At 41.9% G+C, this 13,911-nt stretch overlaps 1 long non-coding RNA gene across 5 annotated transcripts in view; it reads right to left on the reverse strand.

Moving 5' to 3' along the window:
• Positions 1-1,181: 1,181 nt before the first annotated feature.
• LOC117078508 overlaps positions 1,182-13,911 on the reverse strand; it is a 44,122-nt gene continuing 31,392 nt past the window's right edge. Inside the window, exons 3-6 of one of the 5 annotated variants that reach the window (XR_004435003.1) lie at positions 7,757-9,264; positions 6,185-6,293; positions 3,226-3,406; positions 1,182-1,803 (exon numbers count right to left, since the gene is read on the reverse strand). This is a non-coding gene — a long non-coding RNA (uncharacterized LOC117078508). Of the gene's footprint in view, positions 1,804-3,225; positions 3,407-6,184; positions 6,301-7,756; positions 9,265-13,911 lie in introns of all 5 variants that reach the window. The other 4 variants (XR_004435006.1, XR_004435004.1, XR_004435002.1 and 1 more) reach the window with 4 other exon arrangements.

Below are 13,911 nucleotides of genomic sequence, written 5' to 3' on the forward strand. Positions count from 1 at the left end.
AGAAGGTTTTAATAGGAGAAGGGCACGACCATGCTCTAAGCTCCACCCCACAAAGCCTGTTATAAATGTTTAACATGCAAAGGCTCTGCCAGTCCTCACCCCCAATGGAGATCATGTTGGCTGGGATAATTAATTCACTCGAAGAGTTGCAATATGAATGTCATGGTAATGGTCTACATTTTTTAAGTCACTTCTTTCTTGGGGCATGAGGTTTCATTCAGCCCAAGTAGAAGTGGCAGGGCTGGCCAGGCCTTTTTTTCCACTTGAGAACCAAAGCAAGGTTTTATGTGCTAATGGCCAATGTAAGGTGTGTGTCTAATTCATTGATTCAATCAACAATTATTTATTGAGCCCCTGCAATCAATCAGGATGTAATAATGAAAACAGCTTGACAGAAGTTCAGGAACTGACCCCTTCCTGCATGTATCTCCTTAGAAAATATGCTCTCCCAATCTCCACTCCCAACCTTATTCAAACTGTTTTTCAAGCCCATCTTTTGAAAACTGCCTCCCAGACCCAGATTTAGGGCCATGTAGGAAAATCTGTTGTATTTTATCTGAAGCTGCTGAAAATACTATCACTTCTCTCTGCCTCTGATACTCCTCCATCTGCTCATCCCTCCTCCCACACATCTCTCCCTTCCAGCTTCTTTTCTGAATCCCCGAAGTTCCTAGAGGGCCCTCCAGAGCCTGGCCTATCTCTGTAGGGCTGGAGCAGCTCCCTGCCATTGGCCTGGCTGTCAGAATCTAGGTTCCTTCTTTACCTCTTTGTGGGTCTGCCTGTGCTCTCTGCCCTTGGAAACTCACTATGTGAGTAAATGTAGCCACTATTTAGAAAGGGCCAGTCTAATGGGCTGGAGTTTGCAGTCCTAACTGTTTACTTTCTTTCTTAGGAGATAGTAACAGATTTTTCAAGAACAGTCCTTCTTTTGTAAAGCAGGTCCCACCACTAGATCATACCCAGATAACTTTCCAGAGTCTGCCTTTGTACTCATCCCTCCCTACTTTGCCCTGACTAGCTTTTTCTCAAGGCTGCAGAAGGGGCTACAAGCCAAACCTCAGGTCACAGCTGATTGCACATGAGCAGCTCAAGTGTCCCTGACACTACCTGGAACTTAGAAGTAGAGCAGCCATCGTGGGCCATCCTCCACAGAGTACTGTTTGTGTTGGTGACAATGGCCACCATGTTTTGAGTACTTACAACAGAAAATCAGAGAGCCAGGTAATTTACACAGGGGACCCCATTTAATCCTCTCAGACTCCATACAAAATAGATACTGTCATCCTCATTTTATAGGTAAGAAATTGAGGCAATGGGAAGGGAGGAAACTTGTCCAAAATCTTACAATGAGCAAATGCTTTTGGCCATTATGTTATCCTGCATTTTGAGGGATGCTAAAAGGCCCATTCTTCAAAATGATGTTTGAATTGTCCCTCCTCCATTGTATGCACACAGGTGCACATACATGCAATACACACACGCACGCACACACACACAGGACATTCCTATTTCACTACAGTCAATAAGCAGAACTGGTGACACATTTACCCAAATGATCCATTAGACTTTATAATTTGTGTTATATAACTTGGAAGATATAAACCCAAACAGACTTCCAAGGGGATGGTAAGAACTTCTGAACCTATCCTCAGAAGTTCTGGCATGGAAGAAATACAGAATCAGGAGTTCAAAGTCCTTGGGTTGAGGTTCTTGCTTGGCCCCTGGGACTTTGGGAATATTCTCATGTCTCTTCAAGCTTCAGTTTCTTTTTCTGTAAAATGGAAACTATGATGCCTGCATTACCTGCCAGATGAAAAGAATCAAATGAGATAGATGAGGGGGAAGAGCTTTGAAGAATTTAAAGTGCCTTGTTGATACACCTGTCAAGAAAGAAGACAATAAATGCCTTTGTGTGTTCAAATTCTTATGGTTTGGGCAGGATAAATATTATAGTCACAAATTCAAGTACACAAAATTGTAACTTTTAAATATTCCCTCTAAACTGGACTTAAATTCTACCCGGAGCTTCCATCTGTCTAATGCAGAAAACATAGTCTGATCACTAATAGGCTGTCAGACACTTCAGTGATTTTCTCTGTCATCCAGATTGAAGCTCAAACAAACTCAAAATTCCCTATGCTGCCCTCTCTCCCTCTCCTGGGCTGGAGCTCAGCTTGTGTCTTACCCAAATGCTGTCTCAGTATCAGTAGGAAGAGGTGCCTCCCTCTTGGTCTCCATCTGTCTAAGTCTTTTGAGATGTGCCTATGTCCTCATTCTTTGCCTGGCTGGGTTGTCCATTGTCTGCCGAGAGGTCCTCCTATGTGGCACTGTATCTTTTCTCTCTCTCTCTCTCTTCTCTTTCTTTCTCTCTCCAGCCACTTTTAACTCCTTTGTTCAGGTCACTTCTTTCCCTCACCCCTAAATGTGGGCTAATTTCAAGATCTAGTACTTGGTCCTTTATTATTTTTCTCTACATTGTTTCTCTCAGGCCATTATCCACCTTCCTGACACCATCACTTTTACATCTAAGATGAAGATCCCCCAATTGAAGCTCTAGCCCCAATTTTATTCCCAGTCATCACAGAATCACGATGTTGGTGCTGGAAGAAATGGTTTTCCTTCAGGACTTTACACCTCCAACTGTGTCGTCAATACCCTACTTCCCCAACTGCTGCCCCCAACAGCTGGCTGCTTCCTAATCACCCCAAATTCACTATGGCTAAAATCAAATTTATCATCCGTTCTCCAGAGAACCAGCTCCCTTCTATACTACCTTATGGTGTCATTACCTTGGCTGCTCAGGTTCAAAACATGGAGCCTTATCTGAATTGTTCTTTATTTCTCTCTCTGAAAGACAGCATCCAGTTGGGCCTCACGATTTTCAGTTCTCAACATTTAAAGTCTCTGGAATCTACTTTTTTGTCCAATCATACTGGCACCACTGGAGTATAGTCCTTCATGCCTCAATTACTAAAATCGTATCCTGACTTGCTTCCAATTAAAATGCATCTTATCAGAAAAGTCTCTTAACAATTTATCTGTGACCCTCCCAATTAATACTTGTGGAGACATAAGAGGTTCTTAATGGATGGCACAGGGTTCATAGATGGGCTTCAGAGGAAACTGTGAGCCCTCTGGAATTCTACAAAATATTACCTGAACTAGGTTATTGGAAATTTGCCTTAAAATGCAAATATTTTTCAGAGAGGGAGCATGTCAACTTACATGTTCACCTAAAGTTCAATGCCTCATGTTAAGGCTTCTTCTGAGACCAGATTTGGAGGGAGAGAATGAAAGCCTTGGGGGCATGAAGGTTGAGTTCATTCTCCTTTTCTACCTGGATAACCACAGTAGTCTTTGAATTGCTTCCTTGGACTCTAATTGATCACTCGTTCTTTCTTCATTTCTTCATTCATTCATTTTATATATATGGAACACATAGTATGCATGAGAATTTTGCATATATCACATCATTTAACATTCACCAGAAGCCCCTATTGAAGATCTTATTATATCCATTTTACAAATGAGGACGTTGAAGTTTAGAGAGGTTAAATTGCTGTCCCAAGGTCACACAGCTGACCAGAAGAGTTGGGATCCAAACCCAGTCTAACTTCAGTGCTCACATTCTTTCCAAAATGCCTTCCTATTGAACCTTCTGCATGCCAGACACTGGCCTGGCCCTAGGAATAGGAAAACTGGTAGAATTAAATGAAGAATTAAATGAATTAAAGGTATGTGTAAGCACCTGCCATTGGACCTGACCCAAAGTAGGCATTCAAGATTGCTTGTTAAAAAAAAAATCATTGAAAAAAATAGTACTGAGGGTTCAACTTAAGGAACTCACACTATGACAAAAGAGGGTCATACAAGATGGCAAGGGGGCACTGAGGAGGATGGTCTAACTGCTGGGGGCAATTGAGTAACTCACTGTCCAAAGAGGGAGGACAGGCAAGCAAGCAGCTGACAAAACTGTGTGCTACATGGGACAGTGAGCAACATGAGGCCCAGGGCCTGGCCTCTGCCAGCTTCCCTCCCCTGTAACAAATAGCTCTTAAATAAATATAGTCCATTCTATCATTTTATGGAGGAAATCGAAACCAAGGAAACAGAAGAAATAAAGAAGGTAAGCTGTTAACCATAGGCTGTTCTGGGTGGTAATGTTATAGGTTACTTTTCATCTCTCTCTTTATGTAGTTAAGTTCCTACAGTGAAAGTGTAGAACTTTTAAAAACAATAGTGAGCTGAGATCCGGCCACTGCACTCCACTCCAGCTCGGGCGACAGAGCAAGACTCCGTCTCAAAAAAAAAAAAAAAAAAAAAAAACATAGAGACAGGGTCTTAGTATGTTGCCCAGGCTGCTCTCAAACTCCTGAGCTCAAGCCATCCTCTGGCCTCAGCCTCCCAAAGTGCTAGGATTACAGGCATGAGCCATCGCACCCGGCCTTAAGGATGTAGGACTTTTATCCACAGAAAAGGACATGATTTAAAGAAACACGAAACTACCTCCATAGGGCCTTCATGCTGGTTCTAAGCATTTAGGAAAATTCTTTTTCTGCCAAGGATGCTGATGGATTTCATTATTACTCATTTGATCTGCTCAGGGCCAACCTAGGTTTTAATTAATCATTCTCTCATCCTTCTACACTTTTCTAACCAGGGACCTCACACTGCTACTAGTGCCTTAGAGAGGAATCCTTTCCTCAGACAGATACAGCAGCTGTATAGCACACCATCCTCTGCCTCTTCTACCCGCAAACAGCCCTCTCTGCTCTCTTAGTGGACAGTTTCAACTGTTAACGTGATACATCAAGGAGCCACCTCAGGGAGGCTGATTTTCAGCTTGCCTCAAAAGCCAGCACGAAACTACATCTACTCTTTGCTCCTTCCTTTGTTTTCATCTCCAAGCGACCTAGTTTTCTCCACACCTCACCCCCAAAAGAGGCATAAGGGAGTTTGTAAAGAGCCCAGCCAGTGGATACAGAAGTAGCTAGAGTAGCAACAGTAATCCCAGAGTTCCAAGGTCAGTGTTGTTTCTGAATGATTTCTTCTGAACTGACACAAGAGGCCAGCTTCCAAGCGGGGAAAGTCACACATATCATTTATCTTTTTTAATTAGAAAAGTAAGAAGACATTTTACTTCAACTTTTTCAGCTTAATTTTTACCCACTTAAAAACTGGGCTTTTATTTTCTTCCTGGATTCTTCATTTCTCCACCTCATTTGTTTCTACAGCCTGAGCTCATTTCAGGGCTTCACAGCTTTCCTTTTCCCTAAACCTCCAGGGAGGTTAGAATGAAATGGTGCTTCCTCTGCATTTCCATCTGCCTGTTCCGCAGGGCCTGTGGTGAACTTTTCTTTCCCAGCCTAACACTCATGCTACCTGCTTCTCTCTCTTGGCCTACCCACAGGCTGAAACCCTCCTTCCCGGCTAGGAAGACTGGTGCCGGCGAAATTAACATGAAAAAACAGATGCCTTAACTGTGGGGGTGTTTATAAATAAAGTTCAGAGGACAAATAGCTTGCTGGAGGCAAGGGAAATCATTTTTTAACACAAATGACTATGGCTATATTAGTGTTTTCTCAGAAGCAAGCCCACCCATCATGGCCAGCGATGAAAACTGGAAAGCCTAAAGGATGCTGGACACACACATATCCTCCATAGGCAAGCAGAGCAAATGTATTTGGGACATTGCAAGGATTTCTCCATGTCTAAGCACACACAGGCTCCTCTAGTTCATGCCCTGAAACATCAAATATAAGATGGAGGGGGCCGGGTGCGGTGGCTCACGCCTGTAATCCCAGCACTGTGGGAGGCTGAGGCGGGTGGATCACTTAAGGTCAGGAGATCGAGACTAGCCTGGCCAACATGGTGAAACCCCGTCTTTACTAAAAAATCCCAAAATTAGCCAGGCATGATCACGGGTGCCTGTAATCCCAGCTACTCAGGAGGCTGAGGCGGGAGAATTGCTTAAACCCTGGAGGCGCAGGTTGCAGTGAGCCGAGATCGCACCACTGCACTTCAGCCTGGGCGACAGAGTGAGACTCTATTTCAAGGGGAAAAAAAAAGGTGGAGGGGAACGCTGTAGGCACAGCTTCCAGAATCCCAGACTGAGGACAAGCTCGTAATGGCAGCTGGAGGGCAGAAAGTTCCACAGCTATCATCACAGACTCTATTTACTTACCTTTGGAGAAGGTGACGGGAGTAGAAAAATTTGTGTAAGTCAATGTTATCTTAAAGTAGGAGTTTTAACCTAGGCTGCACTGAGGAATTCGAGACTATAATTCAGAGGTCTGTGAACTCAGAAGAGGAGAGAATGGTATTTTTATTACAACTTCTAACATATAACATTGTCTTTGTCTATGAATATAGCAAACAGACAACAGTTTTACTAGTAAGACTTGTGTCTTCATCACCAATAAATGTCACAGACTCATTTGTATGACATTACAGTTGTTCAGAATACCTTGGTATTAACACATCATTTATGCTCATCTCTGCTTCAAAATTATGGCGGTTATTAGCTCTGTCACTAGATCTTGTTGAATATATCAATAAAACACATAAATTACTGTATCACAAATGTGCTTACTAATATTTTGATAACTATATTCAATACAATTGGCTCCCTTTTAGCTCTATTTATTTTTTATGTATTTGAAAAACACTCTTTCAAAAAGGAATTCACTGCCTTCACCAGACTTCCAAGGGGGTCCATAGCACAAAAATTTTTTGAAGCACCCCGTCTTTGAGCATCTGTGTCAAGATTTCATCATGAATAAATATGGACAGCTCATTTAATATAATTATCACGATTCTACAAGCAAATTTATCAACCCCATTTTATGAATGAGGCAACCAAGGCTTGAATCAGAATCTGCCTGATTTCAAAGGTTGTGGTTTCCTCTCTCTCTCTTTTTCTCTCTCTCTCTTGTCTCCTTCTCTCACACACACATACAGACACACAAGCACACACACACACACACACAAATACAAATATGTTTTTATGACTCCCAACCATCCAGTCAAAAATTCAATTAGCACAGATACTACTGCCCATCAAATGAAATTAACTAGTGATCTGTCTCTACAATGCCACAAGAACTGGTTGAAACAATGAAAAATCAATCTAACAGATGTTTTTTCTAATTGCATTTATAATGTGATGGCTCTCTCCCCCCTCTCCAAAGTGGCTGAGTACACCAAGAGTGTCTGCTGTGGGACAGGAGTTAAATGAGCCCATCCCTTGGTTGTATGAGGATGCAGATACCCTGCTTACTCTGCTAGGGCTCTGACATCCAAGTCTAGGGCCTCCACACCCCCTCCCCTTTCCACCACGGACACCTATCTTGTTCTGTCCCACCTAATGTCTTTCGGATTAAATTATTCATGAAGAAAAGGGAAAAGAAGGGAAAGGAAGAGCTTAATCGCATTTTGCCCTGGGTGCTGGGGAGAATGATAGAAAAAGATGTAATTCTTTACACTTATGGAATTAACATTAAATATTTGAGAACCAATAAGAAACAAATAATTCCTCAAATAATGGATTGATTCACGACAATGCCAGTGAGTGCCACAAAAAAAGGAATTCAGGGTAGTATATAACAGAGGTCCCTCACCTAGTCTGGGGCATAAGAAACAATTTCTCTGAGGAAACAGTGTTTGCAAACTCATCTTTTATAATATTTATGTTTTAATATCCTGCTGGCGTGTAAGCATCCTTTCATTGTAATACGAAATACAAGTCAGTCCTCACCTCTGTAGTCTGCTCTCAAGTAGAAGAGCGATTTTCCCACTGTTTCTAGTTGAGATCCTACTGCTGGGAAGCAGGAGCAAAGGTGTCTGTCACACGTGGTTAGTGCAAGCCCCAAACAGCTTGAGATGCCCCCGGCTTGTGTCACCACAGCTGAACCGAGTGAGTCTGAAAAGTGTAGCCCGCCCACGTGGCCTAGCCTATCCCCAACACTACAGCTCACTGTAGGGACTGGGGAACACCAGCCTCACGCCTCATATGGTATTCAGACGGCCTCCTGCGAATCCGATCAATCAAACATTACAGGCCAGTGTCCCATTTGTGCATGCTGTACAGCATAAATCCAGTGTCTTTTCAACTAGAAGCATAACAGTCACAGTTATGATGAGGGATGTTCATGGCGGGAGGCAGATGGGAGCTCTGACCGATCCAGAAAGGGAAATATCCTTTTCCCATGAGACAAAGATTCACTCCGCGGAGGTTTAGAATTCCTACTTGAGAGCAAAATTACAGTGCATTCAAGAAGTACTCTTTCTGATCAATTATTTTGTGGTATTTTTTAATCCTTTTTTTCCCTCCTGCCATCTTTTGACATCACTGATAATGGGTGCTAAGCAACATGGAAAGAGAAAAAGAAACAGGAACCAAGACATTATTGTTAACCTAAATCAAAAATAATAATCTGAGTTTTAGATGGTATTTCTAATAAACAAGTACAAAAACTCTTTATGCTCAGAATGAAATCATTTACTCACCTTAAGATTTATCCCTAAGGCATCTATTCTGTGGACAGACATATATATCTCATGACGGAGGAAAATAATATACCACCCAATTAAGAAATATCCTATTCAGAGAACGCCTGATGCTTACACCTTTATTTATTGTCTTGCTAAGTACATTCCAGGGGTCATCTTTATTCTCTAGAGTAAGTTTTATATAATGGTGATTTTTAAGCAGATTTTCTTTGGCTATTTTACACCTAACTCATATTAATAATAACAAGAACTTTACACCCACAATTCTCTTTGTGACACTTAGAAATTTATCTGCTGGTTTTTTCTTCGCACAAAGAAAATAGGATTCCTTGTTTAGATTAATAGAGTTTGATTGAATAACTATTAAATTAGAAAAATAAAATTGCTATCCACCATCTTCTATCTTTTGTATAGTCTTCTAAATCATACAACATGAAAATCTTCTAAGAGCAAATAAAATTGTACTCTTTTCAAGAAATAAAATTTATTTTACATATCAATGGGTCTTGCACTTGCCACTTATAAGAAATCATTTGATTGTACTTAATCAAACTTAATTGTTCTGATTCTTAATGGCAAACTCTTTCATATACTTATCTGAATCTTATCAGGAAGGAAATTGATCAAAGTCCACATTTGCAGGATTTTTCTAGTTTGTTCTTTCTTCTAAGCTTGTTTTGCTTGGGCTTCCAGATGACATAGTGAAAGAAACTCTTCTAATTGTAGAGTGTATGTCTTAGTCCATTTGAGCTGCTGTAACAAAACACCGTACATACTGGGTAATTTATAAACAACAGAAATGTATTACTCACTGTTTGGAGGCTAGAAAGTCCAAGATCAAGGCACCAGCATGGCACCTTCTATGTAACCTCATATGACTGAAGGGCAAAAGGGGCAATCTGGGGCCTCTTTCATAAGGTCACTAATCCCATTCACAAGGGTGGAGCCCTCATAACCTAATCACTTCCCAAAGGCCCCACTTCCTAATGCCATCACCTTGGGAATTAGATTTGAACATATGAATTTGGAAGTGGGGAACACAAATATTCAGATCATAGTATTCTACCCCTGCCCTCCACCCCAAATTCGTATCCTTCTTACATGCAAAATTCACTCATTCCATCACAATAGCCTCAACTCATACCAGCATTAACTTTAAAATCGAAGTCAAAGACTCATCTAAACATAATATCAACTTATTCCAGATATGGGTGAGACTCAAGGTATGATTAATCCTGAAGCAAATTGCTCTCTAGCTGTGAGCCGGTGAAAAGAAAAAAAAATGATGTGCTTTCAAAATTCAACACTGAGACAGTTACAAGGTAGATATTCCATTTGAAAAGGGCAAACAGGAAGGAGAAAAGGGTAACTGGTCCCAAATAAATCCGAAATTCAACAAGGCAAACAATATTAAATCTAAAGGCTGGCCAGGCACAGTGGCTCACCCCTGTAATCCCAGTACTTTGGGAGGCCAAGCAGGTGAGTCACTTGAAGTCAGGAGGTTGAGACCAGCCTAGCCAACATAGTGAAATTTCATCTCTACTATAAATACAAAAATTAGCTGGGCGTGATGGCAGGCACCTGTAGTTCCACCTACTTAGGAAGCTGAGGCATGAGAATCACTTGAATCTGGGAGGTAGAGGTTGCAGTGAGCTGAGATAACACTACTGGCAACAGTGCAAGACTCTTGTCTCAAAAAAAAAAAAAAAAACTCAAGGCTGGAGAATAATCTTTGATTTCCTATTGTACCTTCTGGTTACACTAGGGTGGGAGTTAGGTCCCTAAGGTTCCAGGCAGCCCCACCCCCACGGCTTTGCGTGCACAGCCATGCTCTTTGTTCTCGTGGGTTGGTGTCACATGCCTGTGGCTCTCCCAAGCTGGTTTTGCACACTGGTACGTTCTGGAGTCTTGGAGGCAGACCCATTCTGTGTCTCCACTAGGCATTTATCTCGTGGGGTTGCTCTGCGGTGGCCCTGCTCTCACAGCTCCACTAGGCATTGCCCTAGTGGGGGCTTTCTGTGGTGGTCTCGCCCCTGTGGCAGTTCCTATTTCATCACAAATAAGTTCTACCTTCCATAAAACACTAGGATATAAACGCAATTCTGCCAAGTTCTTTGCCACTTTATAACAACAATGGCCTTTCTTCTAGTTTCCAATTACATGTTCTTCATTTTTTTTGATACCTCATCTGAATGGCTTTTGCCATCTATACTTCCACCAACAGTCTGATCACAACCACTTGGATAATCTCTCAGAAGAATGAGGCTTTCTCTACAGCTCTCTTCTTTTTCTGAGCCCCCACCAAAATCACCGTTAAGGCTACATTCACAGCAATGCACTTCAAAACTCTTCTAGCCTCTACCCATAACCCAGTTCGAAAGCTTCTTCCACATTTTTAGGCATTAGTTATAGCAACACCCCACTTCTCAGTACCAATTTCTATTTTAGTCTGTTTGGGCTACTACAAAAAAAATGTTACACCAGGTAATTTATAAACAACAGAAGTTTATTACTCACAAATATGGAGGCTGGGAAGTCCAAGATCAAGGTGCTAGAAGATTCAATGTCTGGGGAAGGCCTGTTCCTCCTAGATGGCACCTTCTATGTGTCCTTATATGGTGAATGGGCAAAAGGGGCTCTCTGGGACCTCTTTAATAAGGGCACTAATCCTATTCATGAGAGTGGAGCCCTCATGGCCTAATGACTTCCCAAAGGCTCCATCTCTAATAACATCACTTTGGGGATTAGGTTTCAACATATGAATTTTGAAGGGACACAAACATTCAGACCCTAGCAGCATATTATTTCTTATACTAATTTTGTAGCTCACTGGTATTTCACGAATTGTTGACATGTCAATAAAAAGGTTTCCAATGTCAAATAAGATCGAACACTGCAAACTGTACGTCACAGGACAGTCACAAAGCCCCTCAGCATGATAAATGCCCTAAGGATCTCATTGTGAAGAGACCTTATATAACCATTCGATTCAGCATTTCCAAAGCTTATTTAACCACAGACTTCCTCTCTTTTCCACTGTACCAATACTTACAGATTAGAAAACACTTCTATTCTTCAGAACATGGTTTGGGAAATTCTTACAGCAAGTAATGGTCGAGTCTACGTGCAAACAAACATCTGTTTTTACAGAATATAGCTTGATACATTCAAACTAATATTTTCTCATGAGATGTTAACTTGTTATTTTCAAAGCAATTGCACATTTGACTTAGCTCAATAGTTCCTTTGTTGCTCCTCTTAAAAAAAAAAAAATCCGTTTCTGTAGATAGATACATTGACTATCCCTAAACAAAGTTAAAAATTTAATCAAAATAATTTCTCTGGACTGTTCATTATTTATCTCAAAAAGCTAGCTTTTTGGGAAAATGAGAGCGCCGGACTGTTTGAGATTAAAAAACTTTAGAAAACTCCATTCCCGCCTCTTTAATTTACAGATAAGAGGACAGGAGCCTCAAAATTCCATAATCATTTAGTGACTGGTCAGCCCAAGAAATCAGACCCCCTCCTCTATGCCCCTTAGACCTAATATCATGTTTCTCCTTTTTGTTTACCAATAAGCCAGTTTTACTTGTGCTGATCTCAGTACTGTTGGAGCATTCATGCTTACAAAGAACACAGAGATATTTAGGTACACACAGGTTACCAGAGGTACTTCTAATGGAGCAAGCTCTTTCAGTTTAGAGGGTGTGATAGAATAGGGACCAGCTCTCCTAGGGAAATTTAACATCACAGTGTGAGGTCTTAGCATCTCACATATGGACTTATTTCTTCACTAGGGTCTGGTAATTAATTCTAATTAAGAAAAACATTAAGTAATGTTTTCCAATTAGCCATAAACAGTTTTCGACCCATGGTAGAGTGGATGTTTGTTCTTTGCTGGGGACATTAATATTATTAACACTGATAAAAGACAGCATTTGTTGCCTGCATCCTGTGGCAGCCACAGAATTGCTTTCCACAGAAAGGGACATAAATATACTGTTTTTTCTCGGATTAAGCATTTGTTTTGAGTGGCTGTGGTGGTTGGAGGAAGGGCAGCTAACAGGAATTATGAGGAAGCTCTAAAACCTTGGGTGTCTGTCTCTGCCTTTCTCCTTCTCTCTGACTTAACCGCATGCCTTGGGAGGGTGATGCTCTCCAAAGTCAAATGCTACACCTGTGGCTAATTCTCAGGCAATACAAGGAAGACTCTGCCACATTAGAAGCAATTGGCTGTTTGCAGGAAGCACGATGATCTGTAGTCACATCTCATTAGGGGAGCCTGGGCCCCGTGGTGCACGAGTAAAGCAAACGCTGCCAATGTAATTTGTTTTATATACCTAATTCTCTTCCTTATAATTAACATCTGAAATTTGAAAAGAAAACGAGAGTGCGTTGTACACGTTTGGGATCTGTAGAGCACTTTCAGGGAGCCTGGGATTTTAGAGCAGCACTCACCCTTACCTTGTCCTTTCTCACAACAAACAACAGTGTAAACTGGGGCCAGGACATTCACAGGTCACAGAGAGCCAGTGTAAACCTAGAGGCCTGATCCCTGGAATACAATATGGGTGAGGAGGAAGAAGATGGCAGTGTAGCCAAAAGTCAGCATTATCCTCCACTATGCATGGGTCTAGCTGCTCTCACCTTCACTGAGATGAAGTGGCCCTGCAAACATGATTCTGCAGTGCGTCAGGGTTAGCAGTCAGGACCTGGCTGTGCATTACCCCCAGCAACCTTCACAGTTGCTCCCCCACTGTACTTCTGGTCTGACAACTGGAAACAGTCAAACATGGAGGGACAGAGAAGAAATATGGAGTGATGAGTTTTCTGCCACCAACCACCCTGGCAGACAGACTATGGAACCAAGAGCAAATGTCATCCACAAAGTCTCTGCAATGTGAATAGGGCTGTGCAGAAAGGTCTGCTATTGGCCATCAGATCTGGAGCCTACATGTCTAAGATAAGCCAGATGAGATTGGTGGACATCCTGGGTGCGCTAGGTAGTTCTCTTGGTTGCAGACACCAGAAATTGTTCCTAGGTCATTTAAAAGTTGAAGATGAATTTGTTGGTAGGTTATTGGTTAGCTCACAGACTTGACAAAAAGCAAGAGAATGAGATAAACAAAAGAAGCTGGAGAACATGAGCACAGATGAGGTCATGCTGCAAGACCAGTCTGGTTATGGTGCCAGGCACAGCAACCTCTGAACACTACCACTGCCACTGGGATGGTCACTGCGAAACAAGAGATACCGCCTACCTCCTTGTCTCTCGCCAAGCCGCACTCAGGAACACAAGAAGGGGCCTCAGACGTGGGATAGGCAAAATATAACAAGTGTCTCCTCACATTGGTTGTTCATTCAGCTAAGGGGTTTATGCAAAACCCCAGAAGAACCAAA

This window comes from Trachypithecus francoisi, unplaced genomic scaffold (genome assembly GCF_009764315.1).
Source record: "Trachypithecus francoisi isolate TF-2019V2 unplaced genomic scaffold, Tfra_2.0 Lachesis_group6, whole genome shotgun sequence".
Classification (NCBI taxonomy): domain Eukaryota; kingdom Metazoa; phylum Chordata; class Mammalia; order Primates; family Cercopithecidae; genus Trachypithecus; species Trachypithecus francoisi.